This window comes from Heliangelus exortis, chromosome 5 (assembly GCF_036169615.1).
Source record: "Heliangelus exortis chromosome 5, bHelExo1.hap1, whole genome shotgun sequence".
Lineage (NCBI taxonomy): Eukaryota > Metazoa > Chordata > Aves > Apodiformes > Trochilidae > Heliangelus > Heliangelus exortis.
The window spans coordinates 38,920,316-38,939,870 of record NC_092426.1 but is presented as its reverse complement, the minus strand read 5'-3'; the positions used below and the strand labels follow the sequence as shown (position 1 = coordinate 38,939,870).

The following is a 19,555-nucleotide window of genomic DNA, read 5'->3' as shown; positions in this document are numbered from 1 at the left end:
CATGCAAGACATTGACTAATGTTTAATGGGATTTGCTAATTTGATTTCAGTTGTTAGTCCAGAAGCAAGTTTAGTATTCACTGTAGTTGTGTGCCATGTTTTGAATGCTGCTGTTTTAATTTTTATTAAAAAAAACACTTACCCCGGACAATTTCTTTGTTCTTCAGTTTGTGTGACATATAGATTAAAAAAAAGATTTATACTTAAGTACCACACACTATGAAATAAACCTTTTATATATTTTTGGAAAAGTTAATTAGAGCTCCAGTCGTGTGTGTTTTAAGTCCCGCAGAAGTTGGAGATGATATCTGGATGTCTAAAATCAGAACCTTTATAGGTAGTAGAAGGATCAAGACCTCCAAACTTCTAATGTTAGAAAGTACCTTCTCTGTATTCACCATATTAACTTACATCTAGGTCTGTGTGGCAATTCTTTTTGTAGTAAATGTGCAGAAATTTCACTCAATATAAATTTACAGTGCATATTTGCTTCATGGTTGTGCAAAAAACTGCCAACAACTCAATGTAAAGTTGCAATCTCCTTCACCTGAAGAGATGATATATATGATATTTAGGTGGTAATAGTTTCCTTGAGGCAGGGAATGTATTTTGTCAGCACTGATGCATTGTACACACTGTACATTGCTGATACTTCTGTTTAAAATGAGTACAAAAAGGTTAATCTGTAAAGATTAATCTGAAGTCTTGCATATGCTGTAACCCTAAACGGGTATGTAAACAGCTAGTAATTCAGTTTTCTTTGAGAGTTCCCAACCTCTTTGCAGGCCACGTGGAGCAAATTGCTGACAGGACACATGGGCAGCTGAAATAGTTACTATTAGTATATTGACATGATTAGCAAGGCAGTCATTGTTACCATGCAGATGAAATTCCCTTTCATTGACTGATTTTAGCCTACTCAACAGGCAGGAGAAAAGACCAAGATAAATCTATATGTAGTGGAATGATGATGTATCTTGTCCTTCAAGGACATATTACCCTTTAGAGAGCCTGTGACTGTGCCCTTTGTAATGCTGCTGTATCAGGGTATTCTAGATAAGGCATGTGGGTAATAGGGATGTACAAAAAGATTTGAAGCATAGTTGCAAGAAAAACTCCACTCTAAGTACTTCTTATCTCATAAGAGCAAATGTGTCCTGATCTGGGAGGAAATCCTGGCCCTGCTCAAGATGATGGGAAGCTTCCCAGTTGAATCAAAAGTACCAGGTGAATCAAGAGTACCAGGATTTCATTCTTCTTCTCCCCACCAAAAAAAAAAAAAAAAAAAAAAAAAAAGTTTTAAATGGATTTTGCAGAGCTGAAGCACTTGTCAAAGGCTGAAGAATCCAGAATTAAGATGATGCTGCTGGTCTTTGGGGGATCTCACACCAGGTACTATGTCTCCTGGTGTCTTAGCTGTTCCTTTAAAAAGTGGATAATAATGAGTTCCTGCAAGGCTTTATAAGAATTTGGAATTTATTTATTCAGGGATTTTGTTTAAGTTGCTTTTACATGAAAGCCAGGAATTAGTCCTTGATGTAGCCAAGGAACGTTTTTTGTCTCCATCTCTTCCTTCTTGCCAATGTGACAAAACTGCCCCAGCTTAGATGTTCAGTCTGAAATCTGGATAACCTTACTTGTGATGGATTAAAAACCCAAACTAAGCAACCATCAAAAACCAACAAACCTTTTTCATAACTTTTATAAAAGGACTACATTGGCCTATACTACTAATAACAAAGCTTTGATTAAAAAAAAAAAAAAAAAAAAAAAAAAAAAAAAAAAAAAGGCCACTTGTCAATGACCTCAAAGAGAAAAGCTGTGGCTACCTGAGCTTCCCTTTTTACCCTTTCAGGGAGTACGTTCTGGCCAGGAATAAATTTGGATGCTGTGCCAAGGTGTGCACTGTTTCTGAGCACCAGGTACCTGTCCTTTAATCAACTGTAGTTCTTGTCCCAAGGAGGAATCCCACCACACCATCCCCTTATTTTGCATTCTCAGACAGTGTTGATGAGGAATTGTCACCATGAAACTGAGTCACAGATTTAAATTCCATTTCCCCCCTGAATTCTGGCATATTTCATGAGCTCTACTTTTCCTTAGAGTTTTGTTCTCTAAAGTAAACATGGAATTCTCTGCCTTCTGCAGAATTCTCATCCCTCTGTGTCGATTTCCTGACTTAAAACTCTCATGTCTTCTCCCACCTTACTTCTTGCAGGAATTCTATTTGGATGCCTGTCTGTTGATGCACAACTGTAATAGATAGTGCAGAGTTTGATTTAATCCTGTTTTTCCTGGGATGATGAGCTGAACTTTTTTACAGCTGGTCAAAACCTGGCCTGTTAAATGTGTGCTCCAGGTTGGTTCCTCAGTGCAGTAACAGTATTTCCTCAGCTGTAGAGATGACATTTCAGCATAGGTCTGTGACTTTGTGAAAACCAGTACCTCAAGTTGTTGTTTTCCCCTGACATTGTCATTGCTACAAAACTTCATGAGTGAAAATACTGATTTTAGATTTGTTCCTTCATGATGTAAGATAAACGTGTGATTCCTCAAATGTCATGATCCTCTTTCTAGTTTCCTTTTTTCTGATTTACCTACCCTTCTCTGCCCATGATTTTGTCCAGAAACATTGACCTTTCTTTATACCATGTATTGTGTTCATATAATTATTTAATAATCATCATGTATATAAGCCATCTTACTCTAAATCTTTTGAAAACTTTAAGGAAAGATGCAAAAATCTATTAAGTCCTTGTTTGTTGTGTGCAGAAAGTACTATATATGAGACATTCCTGTACTTCTGTGTATATGAGAAACCTAACAAACACTTCTGCAGCTTCTTGAGGAACTCTTGCATAATATTGGAGAGGTGGTAAATACTAGCTGCATATTTGTTCCATAGTTTTTTCCATTTCCCCACATATTCAGGATACATTTTAAGCCTTCAGCTAAGCAGCCTCCATTGTGTTATGGTTGAAGTTTTTTTTGCTCTACATTGCTTTCCATGCCATGGTCTTTGGTAGTCCAGTAGGTAATAAGGTCTTTTTGGGGATTAGAAGTTGTATTGGAAGGAACTTAAAATCACACAGTTATCTTCCATGTATGCTTCTGCTTTTCAAATGGCACTTTTTCCCTTTTAAAGTGTAAGAACCAGAGTTTAAATTGAGAGGAGCTGGGATTTTTTTAAAGGGATTTTAAAGGGAAAAAACCACCAAACCCAAACAAACAGGTATCCTTGGAGCAACAAGGAAAGTAATATATGTGAGGGTGATGTAACGAAAGGAATGCATAAGAATTTCTGTGTGTGGAGAGAGATGTGTTTAAGTATCTTTTCTAGCACAGCAACAGAACCATTAAAAGTCTGGGCATTAATTATTAAATAAAAGAATTTGTTTAAAGAGTAACTTTGCAAAGAAGTTACCATACTGATAGGCACCACGCTGATGCCACAGTGGTGCTGTGATTGTAAACATATCATTGGGAGTGTTATCTTGATATTAGTGTGGCATATCCTATTTTAATACTGTTTTAGTGTCCTGCACTGTTTTGTCTTACCTGTGTGCAGTTATGGTAAGTCTTTTGGCCATCTGGTGGTGTCTCCATTTCCTCAAACAGTGTTGGAGTGGGGCTGTTGTGTACGTGGAATCAGTGGGTCCCAGGAGGGCAGGTGAAGATCGTGATTATGTTGGTATGAGGGGATGTGAAAGAGGAAGGCCTCTCAGCAGCACATTACTGCTTTCTCCTCTTGGTGAAGCACCCTGGGGATAGGTCCTGTTGCCTTGGGAATAAAAATAATCTGAGGGAGAGGAAAAATAGAGTGCCACCAGCAGCCTCCTTCAACCTGCCAATCCTTTTGTTGAGAAAGCGTAATTATACCATGTTCCCTCATACCATTTTGCTCTCAGCATTGTGAAAGTTGAAAATTGATTCCCTCCCAGTTAGATAGTAGCCACTAAAAATGGATAAATCCACAGTTTAGTCTTCCTGCTCTAAGTAAACAATCAGTTAAAAATCCCTGGCAGTGAGTGCAAGTAAAAATGTTTTGGACACTTTGTTTTTCGGGTAGATGAGGTAAACTTTCATGGTACAGCAGTCTTACACTCAGCTTTTTCTTCCATTAAACACTAATTGTGTAGTCGTGTGATTCCATGTTAGATTGGCACAGGGATTCAGTGTTATGCTTACATGATAAAGCATGTAAATCTTTTTATCTATACTGAATAATCATGGTTTTGAGAAGAAAGGAACTTCTATTAAGTGTATGGTTACTTGAATTCTTCCTTTCAGATTAGTGACTACCATCAGTACTCCCACACTGACTGTGACTACCCCAGCTACAAATACCATTCTCCAGATGCTACAGTTCCCATTTGTGTGGTTTTGAGGAGAAAGAAGAAAAAAAAAAAGGCTTTTAAGGGGTAAGGAGGGAGACTATAATAAAAGGGGAAGAGGAGACGGAATTTGAGGTTGATACCTGTGCCTGTGTGTTTACAGGGAGCAGCGAGAGTGCCAGCTGACTGGACTGTAGGGGAAGGAAGATCAGAGCACATCAGTGAAATAATTTTGGAGTGCTTCCTGTTGACTTGTTAATACTGCATGGAATTTGGCCCAGACAATCTGCTGTTGTGATTCAGCATAGTTTATTCACTTGAGTATAGGTGTGCCTGTTGTTATTTGAGAATCTGCTCTACTTGAAAGGTAACAGGTCAGTCTGGTAAGTAGTATTATTCCCATGTTTCAAAGTAGAAACTGAGGCAAAGACAAACTGATTTATTCTGCATTACAGTAAAATTTTTTGAGACCTTAAGCTAGGAGTGGAAGCCCTCACTCATTTGTTTAATCTGGTAAATTGCCTGCTTCCTTCAAGTCTATCATTCTATGATTCTATGAAGTCCTGAGTGTCATTATGTTGTAAACAAAAACAAGCCTAAAACTGATTTGCTGATTAAGTGTGGGTGGTGTACCAAGAAATAGTCCTTGCCCCAAAGGAGGTGAGATTCTTGTAAAACTGGTTGTACAAAATAAGCAGGGTGCTTGGTTTTGGAAGCTTTGGATATATTCTTGTATTAGGTTATCTTGGGTTGAAGGAAAAGTAAAGTTTGAGTGGGGATGGAAAATATTCTGATGCATAGCAGAGATAATGATCAATAAATATGAATTTGGTATCCAGTTAAATATGAGTTGCATATGTAAGCACTGGTGCCAGGAAACAGTCCTGAGTTAAGTTCTGCAGAAGCTGAAAAAATATAGGAGGAAGAGTGGTGGTGGTAGTTGTTGTAGTTGTTGCTGTAACTTTTCTTGTGTACCCATCTAGCTCCCTTGCATTATACTACAATTAATCCAAGGAATTGCATATTACTGTGTAGGCACAATTATGTTTTTTACAGGTATGGTTACATTGGCACATGCTAAATGTGTCCAGAGGCTGAGAGTTAAGGTTTGTGCTTCCATTTACTAAATTGTAACATACCCAGAATGTGCTTTGCATATGAGCAGTGTGTGAGTGAGGCTCCAATATCTTTTCTGCATCATGTCACTGTTTCTGCACCAAGATACTTGAGTCTGGTACAGAAGGACTTAACATAGTTGCTTGGAATGGTTCAGTGCCCAGCAGAAGTCACAGTGAGTAACTAGTGTCGTCAGTGCTGGTCTTAACTGCTTGTTAAAACAATTTGCTGTGCAGCTTCTGGGAGCAGAATTCTCCAATCTTCCCAAGTGAGTAATGTTCAGAGACAGGTATCTTGTTTAGTTATTTTGGAAAAAACCCTTTTCCAAGTGGAAAATCAGTAGAGTCAGCAAGACATAAATTTTTCCGTCTGTCACATCTGGCTGGGTCCAGTGTTGCTTGCACTAACTTTTTAGTACTGCTTAGCAAAGATGCTGTATTCCAGTGCAAACATGAAAGCTATGGCTTCCTTTCTGTTATGTGCCTCACAGTCTATTGTAAATAGCTCACTTAAAGGTGTGAGCTTGGTGCCTAGAAGTCTATGTGAGTGATTCTTTGACCACCCATGGCATTAGGCTCTTGGCCTCTAGTGGTATATTGTATCATGATCTTTTAAACGCATGTCTCTTGTTCTGGAGGGTCTCTGGCTACAGCTGTTAGTGCCACTGCTTGTTGTATCTGCTGCTGTCTTAAGAGTATTTGTGGAATTTAGGAACTTTGGCATGTGTCCCTCTAATGTTTCATTAGAGTTGTTAATGTTTTGAGACTCTGCTTCTGCATAAGCCTGGGGTTGACTTTCAGCAATAAGCTGGTTTTGTAGTCTCTTTACTGAAGTGTTTTTATATTATGACATCTCAACTCTGTAACTGTGGAAACAGCATCAAGGCCAAATGCAAGGGAGCTTCACTAGCAACTGCATCTCATATTCTGTGATGTGACTTCTGTGAAGTAGAGTTCTGTTTTTGGTTCTGGGGGTGCCCTAAATAGAGAAAGGAGTTAGACTTGATGATCCTGATGGGTCCCTTCCAATTTGGCATCTTCTGTGATTCTTGATTTTATAGGTGGGTGTAATGAAACTTCCAGGAGCATCTTCTTGGGTTACTAGTTTAGCAATTGGCATTTCCTGTTCATGTGCAGTTAGTGCCACTTACTTAACCACTGCTTAAAGAGTTTTTTCTGAAATAATTTTCGGGTACATTGCCTTGGCATTAAAGGCCTGAGATGCAAAGACTGAACATTGGATGGCACTGCATTTTTCACAAAAATGTTCAGATCTTGTTCTCCGTGGTGCCAAAGGAAGTGATTTTGCTTTAAATGCAATTGTTATAGAAATGTGAAGGAAACCAACATGAGAATGGTGTTACACTGGAAAGGTCAGCCTACATCATCACTGAGACCAGAGGCTTGGAATTTTGGGTAAATGGGCATAAATATGGAGACACTGTCATCTCCATGAAGCCTGTGTGTCAGAAGAAAAGAAGATACATCAAAATAATTTTCTGTATTTTGGAATATATTGGGAACAACTGGGTTTTTCTGTGTAATAGCTGAAGTATCAGTAGATACAGGGGAGAGCAGAAACTCCCCTTGAATATAGGAGAGCAGGAGCATTTGGTTTTTGTTGTGAGCAAAAGACTTGAATGACATTTGAGAGGTTTCTTGGAACTGATTAAAGCTCTTTTGTACCTTGCTTGGTACAAGAATTTGCTCTTAGTAACAGATAGGGCACTTTAGAAGGAAACTTTCCAAGTTATGCATCTGAAAGACAACTTATGCATCTGTGATGGGTTTTACTGTTGAAGAAGAGGGAAATGTTGCCCCTTGGATGATCCTCAGAAGCACTGAAGCATGAATAAATGTGGTACACATTGCATACATGCTGTGATTAAAACTTGTGGTTCTCTTGGGGATTCCAACAAATCCAACCTGAAGCATTCACCTCATGACAGTGTGGAATGAGAAAACATCTAGTAAATTTGAAATTCTCAGCTAGAAATAAAAGTGCCAATTTCTTTGAATTGTTAGTTTGTAGTGGTGTCTGCTGCCTATGTAGTTCACACAAATGATCTTTAGGATGACAAGGGCATTATCTTTCAGCAGGGCCAATTTAAATGCTATTACAGGCCTAGGTAACAATCCACCTCTTCCAAAACAAATGAAAGACCCCCAAACCAACCTGTGTGATTGGAAGCAGAAGGTTATTTAAATAACAATGCAGCCTGAAATTCTTACTTTGGTTTTTTATGTGACTCCAGATGTTTCTTGTGTAAATGGCATTGTGGTCAGCTTTTAGGATGTTGCCTCAATATTTTTATGTATTATTATATATATTATAATATATATCATATATTATAATATTACTAATAATATTATAATATTTTAATTGAGGCAACGTCTTTGTCTTCGTGAAACTGATCACAAAGCTTCTCTTCTTTCTCACAAATTTTTATCCTTGACACTTGCTTGCTCCTGATAAGGATGATAAGCTTATTTGGTACATCCATCTTCATCTTGCTGCCTACAGCAGCAGTAAGAGATAGTGTGTACCAAACACTTGTTTTGTTTTCCAGCCACATTATGATTTGGGCTCTAGAGGAAGAAACTTTTGTGTTTCTCACAGATTTAGACCTCCTTGTTTATCCTGCATGGCTTTCAGCTTGGCTATCTTCAAAAGCTCATCTGTCAGAAGAGAAGGAAGCTGACAATGATGAGAAAGCAGACATTCAGCAAATTGTTTAGGCAGTTCTTTCTAGCAGGGTTAGCAGTACTTCCTAGCAGAGTTCTGTTTGATGTTTGTCCTGGACCTCAGCTTGAAGTTATGAGTTTTCTGTGACACTGGGACTTCTTCAGCTGGACTTCCTTACTGAAAAGGAAGAGCATCCAGTACTGCTCCAGGGTCAGGCAGAACCTGATGACTTTGGCAGGTTAGGTTTTCTTGGAGGAAAGTCAGACATTCATCTACATGTTCCCTTTGAATCCGTTGGTTCAGGATATCTTTCCTCTGATCAGCTGGGAAAAAGCCAAGTTGGTAACAACCTTAAATGGATCTTGGAAGTTTTTTCCAGCAAATATCCATGGCCTATGTCTAGTGCTGCTTTCCAGCTTTCTGGGTCTTTCTTGGTTAGGAGAAACTAAATGCATGAATCTACTTGGGGTGACATCCTGATTAGGAAGAGGACTTGTAGGAGAAGTCAGCAGTCTGACAGGTTATGTAAAACCAAAAAAATCCCTCACCCTTGAATATTTGATTATGTCTTTATTTTAGCATTGCATTATATTACACGATAAACATGAACTAGTTTAATTTCTGCTTCAGAAGTCACAGTTTCTGCTTTTTTTTTTGTTTGTTTTCCATGCTTGAATTATAGCCTGGTTTATTTACCAGAAGTACCAACCTCCAAAGCAACCCCACACATGTACTGGTATGGCTGTTCAATGTAAGAGCTGACATGTCCATCCAAGTCAGCATCTTCCCTTTATCAGTGACCAGCAGCAGCAGCTGACTGAATGGCATAGGAAATGAGTGAATTTTGTCAGCTTCTGAAATATTAACAGTAAATTCCCGAGAGAAACTTGTTTAGCCTCTGCCTGAGATGGAAGCTACATGTGGGCTATTGCACTGTGAATAGCAACATCAAACTGTTTATAGGTAAACTTGTTTGCTGCCTTTTTGAACTCATTTATGTGTCTGGATTCCATAGTGTTTCAGAGTGGTGAAATTTTACATAAGTTTAACTGTGTTTTGTGTATGCACGATGTGCTGATGTGAGAAAAATAGTTTCCTTTGTTTTAAACATGCTCCCTAAATGTCATTCCTCTCTCTACTGTTTCTAGCTCTTCCCTTTTTGAAGTAAAGCAGCCAGAATTACCTGCAGCCTGCATCACAGCAGAATGTTCTCTGTTCTTCTGAGATTTTCTCTGACTTATGCTGCTGGGAGTTGAACTGTTTGCTTCCAGTAATCTCAATCTTTTTCATAACTATTAAGGCCTGGTTTAGACTCATCATTGTGTATTTATAGCTAGGATACACAGGACAATAAAATGACAAGTGAAGATCAGTCATTTGGTATTATCAGATCCCATATAACTCTTTGAAGTTTGCTTTAGTTTTAACTATCTGGAATAATGGAAAGCATCATGATCTCTGCAACTTTTCATTTTTGCCAGATCAGTTAAAAGTATGTTTGCAGACTCAACCCCAGTGCTTGTTAAGGTAACCTCCCTGCTTGTTGACTGTTTAGTGTTTTCTTTATTTTCAGTCTTTTCATATATTCTTAATAAGGTCCTCTCTTGGATTTTGCTCAAGGCTTGTGTGAGGTATACAAATGCTTTCCTTTTGTTTTTGATCCAATGTGGTGTATGAACCTTTGCTGTTCAAGATGTATGTGTTCCTGTGTCCCTGTTCTTTTGCTTTCAAGTTTTATGTCCAAAAGCTTTATTTCATTAAGATTGCAATCTTTTTATCTGACCGCTTAGAAGAGAGTGTTCCTCAAATAGCAATTTGTTTTTTCTGTTTTTACTTTGTTTGTTTAATGATAGTTTAAGTGACCGTTGCTTTGGAAGTGCAGCACTGTGAATTATATGAGTTCTGGTAGGCAATGGAATTTCCAGTCTCTTTTCAGTTCTTTCCTTTTCTAGTTTATGTAAATCCCTGTCTTGTCTTTTCTATTAAGTCTGTTCAGTTTTTGTTATGACAAGATGTAAATTTATTTTTTTTATAAATATCAAGATTTTCCTTTTGTTGTCTATCTAGTATTTTCATAGATTTTATTTGAAATTATTTTGAAAGGCAAACATTGAGCTCAAAGAGGGATGTTATGATCAGTTTCAAGGCAGTTTAACTGTCAGGCAAAGAGCACGTGTTACCTCTTCACAAGTTTAATCCTTGCTGATGTTGTACGTCTCAGTTTCATTTTTTTCTGGGAGTTTGTATTAACTAGTTGAGTTTTTAGGAAAATGGGAGCAAACTCTTCTAAGAGAAGAAATATTGCTGGAAAGTTCTTTTGAGAATTGCACTTTACATGTGACTTTTCTTTGCTGCTCTAAGTGTTGATTTGAGATTAAATAATTAGACTGACAGAGTAGTACATGTGTTGTTTCTTATCATATCTCAGAGGCAGGAGGGAGGACTGTGACAAACTGCATTTCTGTCCAGTCTTCCAACTTGGAGAGCAGGAAAACTGAAACTTCCTGCATCAACAGGCAGATGTGGCATCCAGACTGTAGCAATTTACCTGCTGTAGGAATTGCATCCTTTGCTCAGTGTGTACAGATTGTACAGATTTTCAGATACCTAGGTGATTTAGATTGTTGTTAGGAGAATCCCCTTTCAACTTCCTTGCTGTTTGTGAATTTGGTAATTAGAGTTTTACATTATTATATTTAGAAGCTCTTAGCATCTTGAACTCCTGTGTGGGTGCATACTTGTGGTGCTTGGCAAGTTGTGGAAAATCTTGGGTTTTGTAGGTTAGTATTAATTTGTTGTGGAATTTGAACAGTCCCTAGTGTACTGTGTGACTGCAGCAGGAATTTAAACTGAAAAAAGTTTAGTAAAAATTACTGTTACCTTGACTGCTTGTGTAAGAACTTCTCTGCAGGTTTTGAAAGACAGCTGACTGTTTTAGAATGTTCATGAATGAGAAGTCTGAAAAATGTGGTTTGATGGGGTTTTATTATATTGCAGTTTTCTTTTGTGGTTGGTTGTTCATTTATTTTTCCAGCATACATAATCTAAGCCTTAGCTTGCTTGAATTTTCTATCTTAACCTGGACTAATCATTGTTTTGTGTATTAGTGATATTTATTCAGACACTACTAAAACCACTCAAAGCCAAAAAATGAATACTTGCATTGTTACAAACCAAAACCCAAATATCATTATTAATTGTGTGCTTGTCTTTGGAAGATGAAACACTTGAAGTGACTTGACCAGAGGCTGTTTGGATGAACTAGTTCTGAAATTGGTGACACATGCTGTGGCTGATCCCAGGGTCCTTTGGTCTGGTCACTGCACAACCATCCTGTCCTCTTCAGAAAAATAAGTACTACTGAGCATTCTTCCAGGACTGGAGTCTGTAGTGTATAGGAAAGGATGATATTTACAAGCCACTTCCCCCACAGAATCTGTGCCAGATATTATGTGCTTGTTAATGCAACTTGAGAAAACAGAAAAGGCTGAAATAATTTAAACTCTTAATGCTTCTCCAATAGATGATTTTTAAATATGCTGTTTAGCATGGGTTAAAATTACAATAGGGAGCATTATTCACTAGCAGTTATTTCCAAGACATTAAGTGCATCTTGTTTTGGAGTTCTCTAAAATGCTCATGCTTCTTTTGGGAACTTAGATGCCTCCTGGTACAGGAATATGTTTTCTTGCAGCAGAGGGTGCTGATAAGAGAGTGGGAAGTGGTTCCCTCCTGCTTTCCTTCTAGGACAGGTGTTTCTTGCAAGAAAATGGATGGAAATAACCTTGTAATTTAGTTCAGATATATTGTGCAGGGTAGAGAGGAGAAAACAACTGCTCAAATTTTGAGATGAGAAAACAATTCTATAATGAGGAAAATGGGTCTTTCCAAGGTGCATAGTTAAACTTAATATAAACTTGGTTCTCACTTGCCCACTTTTTTGTGTTGCTTGTTCTCTAATAGTAAGATCTTCAGGGTTCTGTCATGAATGTTTTGTGTATGAAATGTGTCAGGGTTTCCATTGGAATGCAATAGTTAGATCATTGTTTACATAATTATATCTTACTCTGGATTCTTTGGGAAATTTCTCTTTTTTTAAATTTTTGTGGAACGATTCCTGAAAGGAACAAATGGTTGTGATGTTTTTTTTGATTTGTTTGTTTTGATTTTGGTGTTTTGTGGTTTTGGGTTTTTTGTTTTTTTTTTTGTTTTGTTTTGGTTTGGTTTTTTTGTTTGTTTTGGATTTTTTTGGTATAGATTTTTTTTTTTAAGGAAAAAGTACAATGAAATCATTTTTGCCTCCAGGAATCAGATAAAGTGTGCATTTTTGTACTTGCCTACCTACTTCTAAGTCTTACTGTTCTTTAAAATGTTTGGGCTTTTTTTGGGATTCAATATTTTTATATATGTTTAACCTCCAGAATATGACTACTTTTTTGTCTGAATGTGAATCTTAAAACTTTATGTGTACCTTAGTTCATGCTATTGTGGTTCCCCAGTAGCTTTGTGACACTCATGACTTTTGTATCAAGTACTTCACCCAAAATGTTGTTCAGACTAAAGCTAGGAGAAAATGTGGGGTTTATCTCAGTATTGTTCTACCTTGCCTGAATGAGGAAGTTCATGCTATACAGAGACAAAACTTTTTCTTTCTGTCCTGGTGTTGCAAAGCTACAAGGTAGATTAGGAATCCGAACAGCAGAAAAAGGCTGAATTAGATAAAATAAAATGCTTAAAGTAGTTGTCAGGATTAGCCTGACAGAGAAATCAAGTTCTTTGTAAGAGAACACTTGAGGTACTTGGGCCACTGCTCAGTTGCACTTTTATTTAATAACTTGGTATGAAAATAATCAGGGGAGTAAGGAATTGGTGCTGAAGGAGAGAGAAATGTGAATATTGAACCAGTGTTGGACTTTTGTATCTGTTGAGAGAATGGGGAAATCTGAATGATCACAGAGAAGAGGGTATTTTTTTTTTTTTCCCCTTAGAGTTACGCTGCTAAAACAGTGTTGCAGCCTAAATCCTATTGCATTCAAGGGACAAAGCCCATCAGATGAGGATGGCTTGGTAGCTGCAGGGTAGTTAGTGTGTTACAGAAGAAAAAACAAAAAAACAGGGCCAAATCTTGCACAGTAGATTGTGAGCCCCTTGCCTTTTTTTTTCGATACGGACACTACAGCTGAAGGAAGCAGAGAAAAAAGGCTGACGTTGCAATGATCTGGTAGTTTAAATCTGAAGGGAAATAGGGAGAAGAGGTAGATCTGCTGATGTGCAGCAGCACTGCTCACAGAGCCTCCCTGATTTAGGCCTTGGGAAGGCAGGTAGCTCAGCAAGTGTTTTTTTTTCTCGGTGTGATGTACTGGGGAGCGTGTACAGCCTGCATGCTAAACGTGAGTGGCTGGATCTGACTTTGCTCATTACAGTTCTAAGAATGTAATAAAATACCTTCTCAGTCGTGCTTTTATTTTGGGATGTGGAGGGAGAGAAAGGAGCTTGCAATATTCTGTTAAGTTTGGAGTTTGAAACAAAGGTGCTTTACCTAATTCTGTTTCCTGGTGTTTTATTTAGGCTGCTTGTAAAGCATGTTGTTGCCTTTAGGTGCTCTATCATAAATTATCACTATGTGAAACTAGAAACTCATGAAAACCCCAATGCTGTGCAGTTTCTTTAGTTCAGCATGCTGAACTTGTGTTAGTCATAAGATTTTTTTTTTTCTCTATTTTCCTTTTTATTTTGTTTTTTTTGTGGGTCTCTATGCTCAGGAGATCAGGGATGGCAAAATGACAACGTAGTAGAATAAAATAGTAGCTGATAAAATAAAAGAAGTTTGGCTAAAATGCAAATAAAACTCAAATGTAGAATGAAAAAGGTGTTTTGTAAATGTTAGTGGGCTGTACTTAAAACATGTTATATTTATTGAAGAAGAGAGGAAAATGTGATGCATTTCTGGTAGCAGCAGAGGGTCCCAGCTGCCTTTTACAGGGTTCAGAGAATGCAACACAAGTCTGAGACTTACTTGCATAGAACTGTGTGAAATTATGTTGTTGGTATTCTTTTGAGAAGAAAAAAAATCACTTCTAGCAGGTGAAAAGCAGTACCTTTTTCATCTTGTTCTTAAAATCTGAAGACAGATGAAGAAACAAATGATTGCTCTTTGATACTTTTGTCATGGGAACATCTGCTCACTAACAAATAGTTCCCATATTGTCTTCCAACAATTAGTTAGAAGCCTGCAACATATTAGAGCCATATTAGATCTGTAGTGTTGTAAAGGCAAGAATTTATGTATACTTTTAAAATTTTTAGCCATCTTTCTCCCTGTTAAAAGTTCTACAAAAGATAAAATGAGCTTCTGTATTCTTCCAAGTATTTTTCAGTATCATGAAACACAGAGCACAACGATGTACATTAGCAGCTAATTGTTAAGTTGTACTTTTGTATACAAGAACTGGCTTATTTTTAATGCATGTGTACAAATAACTGAATTGAAGGGGCCAGTTTATTCAAAGACAGGAACCATGGACCAGTACTTGTTCCAGTACATTGACAGGAAAGTTTACCTGTAAGAAAAAACCATCACAGGTTAGTTTAATTTCAGTGTTTAAAGTACTCCTTATTTTTCTCCTTGACCTTATACAATCTTTTCCTGGATGATGCAGTTAAGAACTGTTATCCCCTGTGCCATAGTAATGATAAGCAGAAAATAATGGTGATTTCTCTTCTTCCTGAATAACAGGCAGAAAGTAGAGACTTCAGATGCCTGGCAAACTCAGATGCCTCCTTTTCCCAGTTGTTCTGTAGGTCTTCCAGTCTCAAAATGAAAATGTGTCTATGGGACTGGCTCATTGAAAACTTAACTCACAAGCTGAACTTCTGACCAAGTGGGGAAAGTGAAAGATGATGAGTTGATCATGGCTTTAGTTATAAAAACCCCAAACAAATATCAAAGTACTCTGTCCTTTAACCACTACAGCACCCTGAACTCAACTGCTGAATCATAGAATCACAGAATGGGCTGGGTTGGAAGGGACCTCAGAGATCATCAAGTCCAACCCTTGATCCACTCCCGCTGCAGTTCCCAGCCCATGGCACTGAGTGCCACATCCAGGCTCTTTTGAAATATCTCCAGGGATGGAGAATCCACCCCTTCCCTGGGCAGCCCATTCCAATGGCTGATCACCCTCTCCCTAAAGAAATTCTTTCTAATGTCCAACCTAAACCTCCCCTGGCACAACTTGAGACCTCTTGTGCCCTCTTGTCTTGCTGAGAGTTGCCTGGGAAAAGAGCCCAACCCCCCCCTGGCTCCAACCTCCTTTCAGGGAGTTGGAGAGAGTGATGAGGTCTCCCCTGAGCCTCCTCTTCTCCAGCCTGAACAGCCTGGAAGGAAATCTCCCTTCTGCTACCAGCCCAGTATTCCTGCTGCTTAAGCTTGTGCTTGGTGCTCCCCAGACCTATCTGTGAGTCACTTCAGCTTTCTGTGGAGTGTGATGTGATGCTCCCTCACCCACCACTCCTTCCAGAAAAAGAGGAGGGGGGCTGCTTGTGATAGGACTATAAAACTGAGAGAAAAGATAAAGGAGAGTGCCTTGATTAGATGGATTAGGTGTCCAAAGGGTGTGTTCCAGATGCAGTACAAATTAAATGAAAGTGGAGAAACTGGTGGTAGAACTATAAACTGAACAGAGCTGGGATTTACTTAAACCTGTTGATGTACTTTTGGTTTACTCTTTGCTTGTGCATGCTTGGGGAATTACCATTCAGTTAGAAGGTTTCATGGACACATTGTGAGTACTCACTGAACGTACAGCATCTGATTTTGAAAGAGCTTTATAAATACAGAAGTATAAAAGATAACCTGTTGTTGCAAGGTGCTCTACCATATAATTGCAATTAAATCTGCATTTTTTTAGTATTTGCTTAGTATTATTACTTGTGTACCTAGATTGTCTGATGCTTGTGGGGAAAGTACCTACAGTAGAAGCTTTTGTACCTGATCTTCATATATCTGTCACTGGAAATCTCCTCATTGCTACTTGGGATTCTTAGCCTGTGATGGTTTAAACTGAAAGCCTTTGTGATTTCAGGGCATGCTTGTTTGCTTTTTGTTTTGTTTTGTTTTTTCCATTGTAAATGCATGTTAAATTTCTTTTGTTAACACTTATTCACATTTTGGTTTTCTATTTCTTAACTTCAAAATGCACTGTGTAATTGAGTCTGTCTTCTGTGTGTTGCATGCAAGTTGCCCTTCATCAAAATATATTTAACATGGATTTATTCCCTTCACTGGTATTCCCTTTAAGTAGTTTTAACTATACTTTGTAACCATGGAAATGGTGTGCAGATAACATTTACAAGGTAGAAGGAAAAACAGGGTATCTAATGGAACCCCTACTGTTCTGAAATCTCTCTAGCAAAAAAAAAAAAAAAAAGTCCAGACTTTTGGGATTCTGTATAAACGTAATAAGAAGTCTTTTGTAATGCAGAATTATTTTCTAGAATGTATGTATTCAGTTTAAATAAATTTGTTCATAGGTTCATGTTGGATAGTCCTTTAAAACTTTAAATTCCTTCACATCACTTCTCTCGAAAAAACTTTGCTCTTCATTGTAACGCTGCATTTTAGAAAACTAATTGATTTGTAGTCACTCTGTGCTAACAAACTAAAATCTTGCTTTTGCTTGCCAGCACTGTTCTTCAATGATTATATTCTGGACTGTCAGTCTCACTGTTTCCACTCTAAAGCCTGAAGAGTGAGCAAAATACTCGGTTACTTTGAGCCATATCGATTTCTTTCATCCTATTTCCCCCCTTCCTTAGCTGCTGAGGGTATGTGTATGGGGTATTGGTTTGTACCGTTTAATTTTCTTTAGCGTTTTCTGCTTAACGTTCTTTTTTTCCACTTGTTTGGCATTTCCCCCTACTGGCAGATAGCGTTAATAACACTTCTTTCCTCTGTGGAAACGGAAGGCTGGAGTTGTTCTTGAATGTTGCTGTTCTGTGGTGTTGCTGCTTTTCTGGTTTTGTCCTCTGAACTTCTCTGGTAGAGAGCTAAAATTCAGTGAATAGTTTGTAAATGCAGGAGATGTGAAAAATAGCTGAAGCTTTCCCTGTCAGAAGAGCAGTAGCACTGCCAGTGGTAGAGGTACCTCTAGTTTTTCATTCTATGCTTTCAGTTTTGTGGCAGTTTAGGAAGGAGATTGAGGTGCTGGAGCAGGTCCAAAGGAGGCAACTGGGCTGGTGAAGGGACTCGAGCACAGATCCTATGAGGAGAGGCTGAGGGAGCTGGGGGTGTTCAGGCTGGAGAAGAGGAGGCTCAGGGGAGACCTCATCACTCTCTACAACTCCCTGAAAGGAGGTTGGAGCCAGGGGGGGGTTGGGCTCTTTTCCCAGGCAACTCTCAGCAAGACAAGAGGGCACAAGAGGTCTCAAGTTGTGCCAGGGGAGGTTTAGGTTGGACATTAGAAAGAATTTCTTTACAGAGAGGGTGATCAGACATTGGAATGGGCTGCCCAGGGAAGGGGTGGATTCTCCATCCCTGGAGATATTTCAAAAGAGCCTGGATGTGGCACTCAGTGCCATGGGCTGGGAACTGCAGCGGGAGTGGATCAAGGGTTGGACTTGATGATCTCTGAGGTCCCTTCCAACCCAGCCCATTCTATGATCTCCTTTTGTACTCTGAACCTCTTTCCAAAACTCTTCTTCCAAGGCTCTTCTGCTTCACTATGCATTGTTCATACAGCCTGATTCTTGCCAAGATAAAGTAGATTGCTAAAAGTAAAATAAGGTTTGTCTTGCAGTATGAAATTTCTCCTCATGTTTAAAGGAATAAACCAAGAAACTGGAGATCCCTTCCTTCTTAAGGGAACTCGAATAAGAAAAAAAAAATCAGTACTGGAGTAGAGTTTTCTGAATATTTCTTGTTCCTTGCATCTCCAGTTGTTATATCAGTCACTAGAATTTACTCTGTGTGTTCCTTCTAGAAAGTTGTATTCTCCTCCCAACTCCTCCTCCATCCCTCTGTCTCTCTGACGTGTGGAAGGAAGGCAGAAACTTCTCAGTGACTGGAATGGGAAATTTAGTACACACCTTCAGAACAGTAAAGGTTAATCAACTGAATTTTCTAGGCACGTTATTAAAAAAAAATTCCAAACTACTATCCTCCTAATAATTTCTCTTTGAATTTCTTCAAATTTTGAGACAAAACATTGGGCTAGTACAGCTAGGAGGGGACAACTTCTATTTTCTATTGACCTTCCTTTGGTTTTTTGCCTCCCAGCTGCAGGCTGAAAATAAAATAAATTCCAGTTTTAAGATTTAACATAGTAACTGACCTTTTTTGTGGTTTAATTAACCAAAACTATTTCTGGCAACATAATTGAAGGTATCAGGATGCAGGATTTTTTTTTTTTTTTTAAAAGCAAAGGCCAAACTCCACCTTCAAATAATTTAGGTCTTTACATGGTGTAAATATTTGAATTTTTGAAAAAAATTCCCTGGCTTGTTTATTCAAGTGAAACTTTGCTGTTGCACTGTTAGTTAAGCATAAACTTACAGACTTAATTAGGACTGAGGCTTCCTGGTAGTGTATGTGTAGATAAACAGTCTTTCTAAATAACAAAGTAATTCACTAAAGTAATAGCTCAGGTCATCCAGTTTTTTACATGACCAGGAATTTAGCCACTTTTACACAGAAGGTGATTTTGTTTTTATCTAACACTGGAAAGTGATAGTTCACTGAGCCAAGTGAGGCTTAGTGTTCTTTTTTGTCCTTCTGTTTGCAGTACCACGATGTTGTAAAGCATCCCTCTAGGCCATGTTTTGGGTGCAAAAAGCAGAATAGTACTGATAGTTTTATAAATGTCACAGGAGGTTAGATAGGGAATGCATAGGGTATCAAGTCAGGAAGAGCTTCTGCCAGGCATACTGACAGCCATAGGTTTGAGGCAGACTTTATAGTCTTTTAGTTTATTTTTTAGTTAACAAAACCCCAGCTGTTTCCATGAATGCCTTATTTATTGTATAGAAGCAGGGAGTTGATGTGTGGATTGTTTTGATTGTTATGGAGAGCTGACACTTTTTTTTCCTCTAGGATGAGGGAAGGTATGTCTGTGAGAATGGGAGGCTATTTGCATTTAAAGATGGCTTAAATGGTTAATCCTTGGTGAGTTAAATTATGCAAACTTTTTCCCTTTGAAGTGTAAGGGGCTTTAGAATGTCCTTCTTTGATTCAAGATACATACTAAGCCTGTTTAAAAAAGAGGGCTTTGTGCATGGGTAAAATGTGCAAAGCAACATCCCTTAAATCTGCTCAGGTGAGTGGAGACAATCCTGGGATTTTGGAACATACTTGTGCTAACTTTCCACTAGGCCAAATGTGTTTTTTCATTTTGCTATCAAGTGTGATCTTATCTCCTACCCCC

At 38.3% G+C, this 19,555-nt stretch overlaps 1 protein-coding gene across 21 annotated transcripts in view; it reads left to right on the top strand.

Moving 5' to 3' along the window:
* Positions 1–19,555, top strand: part of PHF21A (PHD finger protein 21A) — a 130,920-nt gene that overhangs the window by 8,282 nt on the left and 103,083 nt on the right. For 11 of the 21 annotated variants that reach the window (XM_071744794.1, XM_071744792.1, XM_071744796.1 and 8 more), the window contains 2 exons: positions 4,291–4,421; positions 4,498–4,708. The exons of 7 other annotated variants lie outside the window; for them this stretch is intronic. The gene's annotated coding sequence lies outside the window, so the exon portion shown is untranslated. Of the gene's footprint in view, positions 1–8; positions 2,360–4,290; positions 4,422–4,497; positions 4,718–19,555 lie in introns of those variants that run through there. 3 more of the 21 variants (XM_071744778.1, XM_071744780.1, XM_071744779.1) reach the window with 3 other exon arrangements.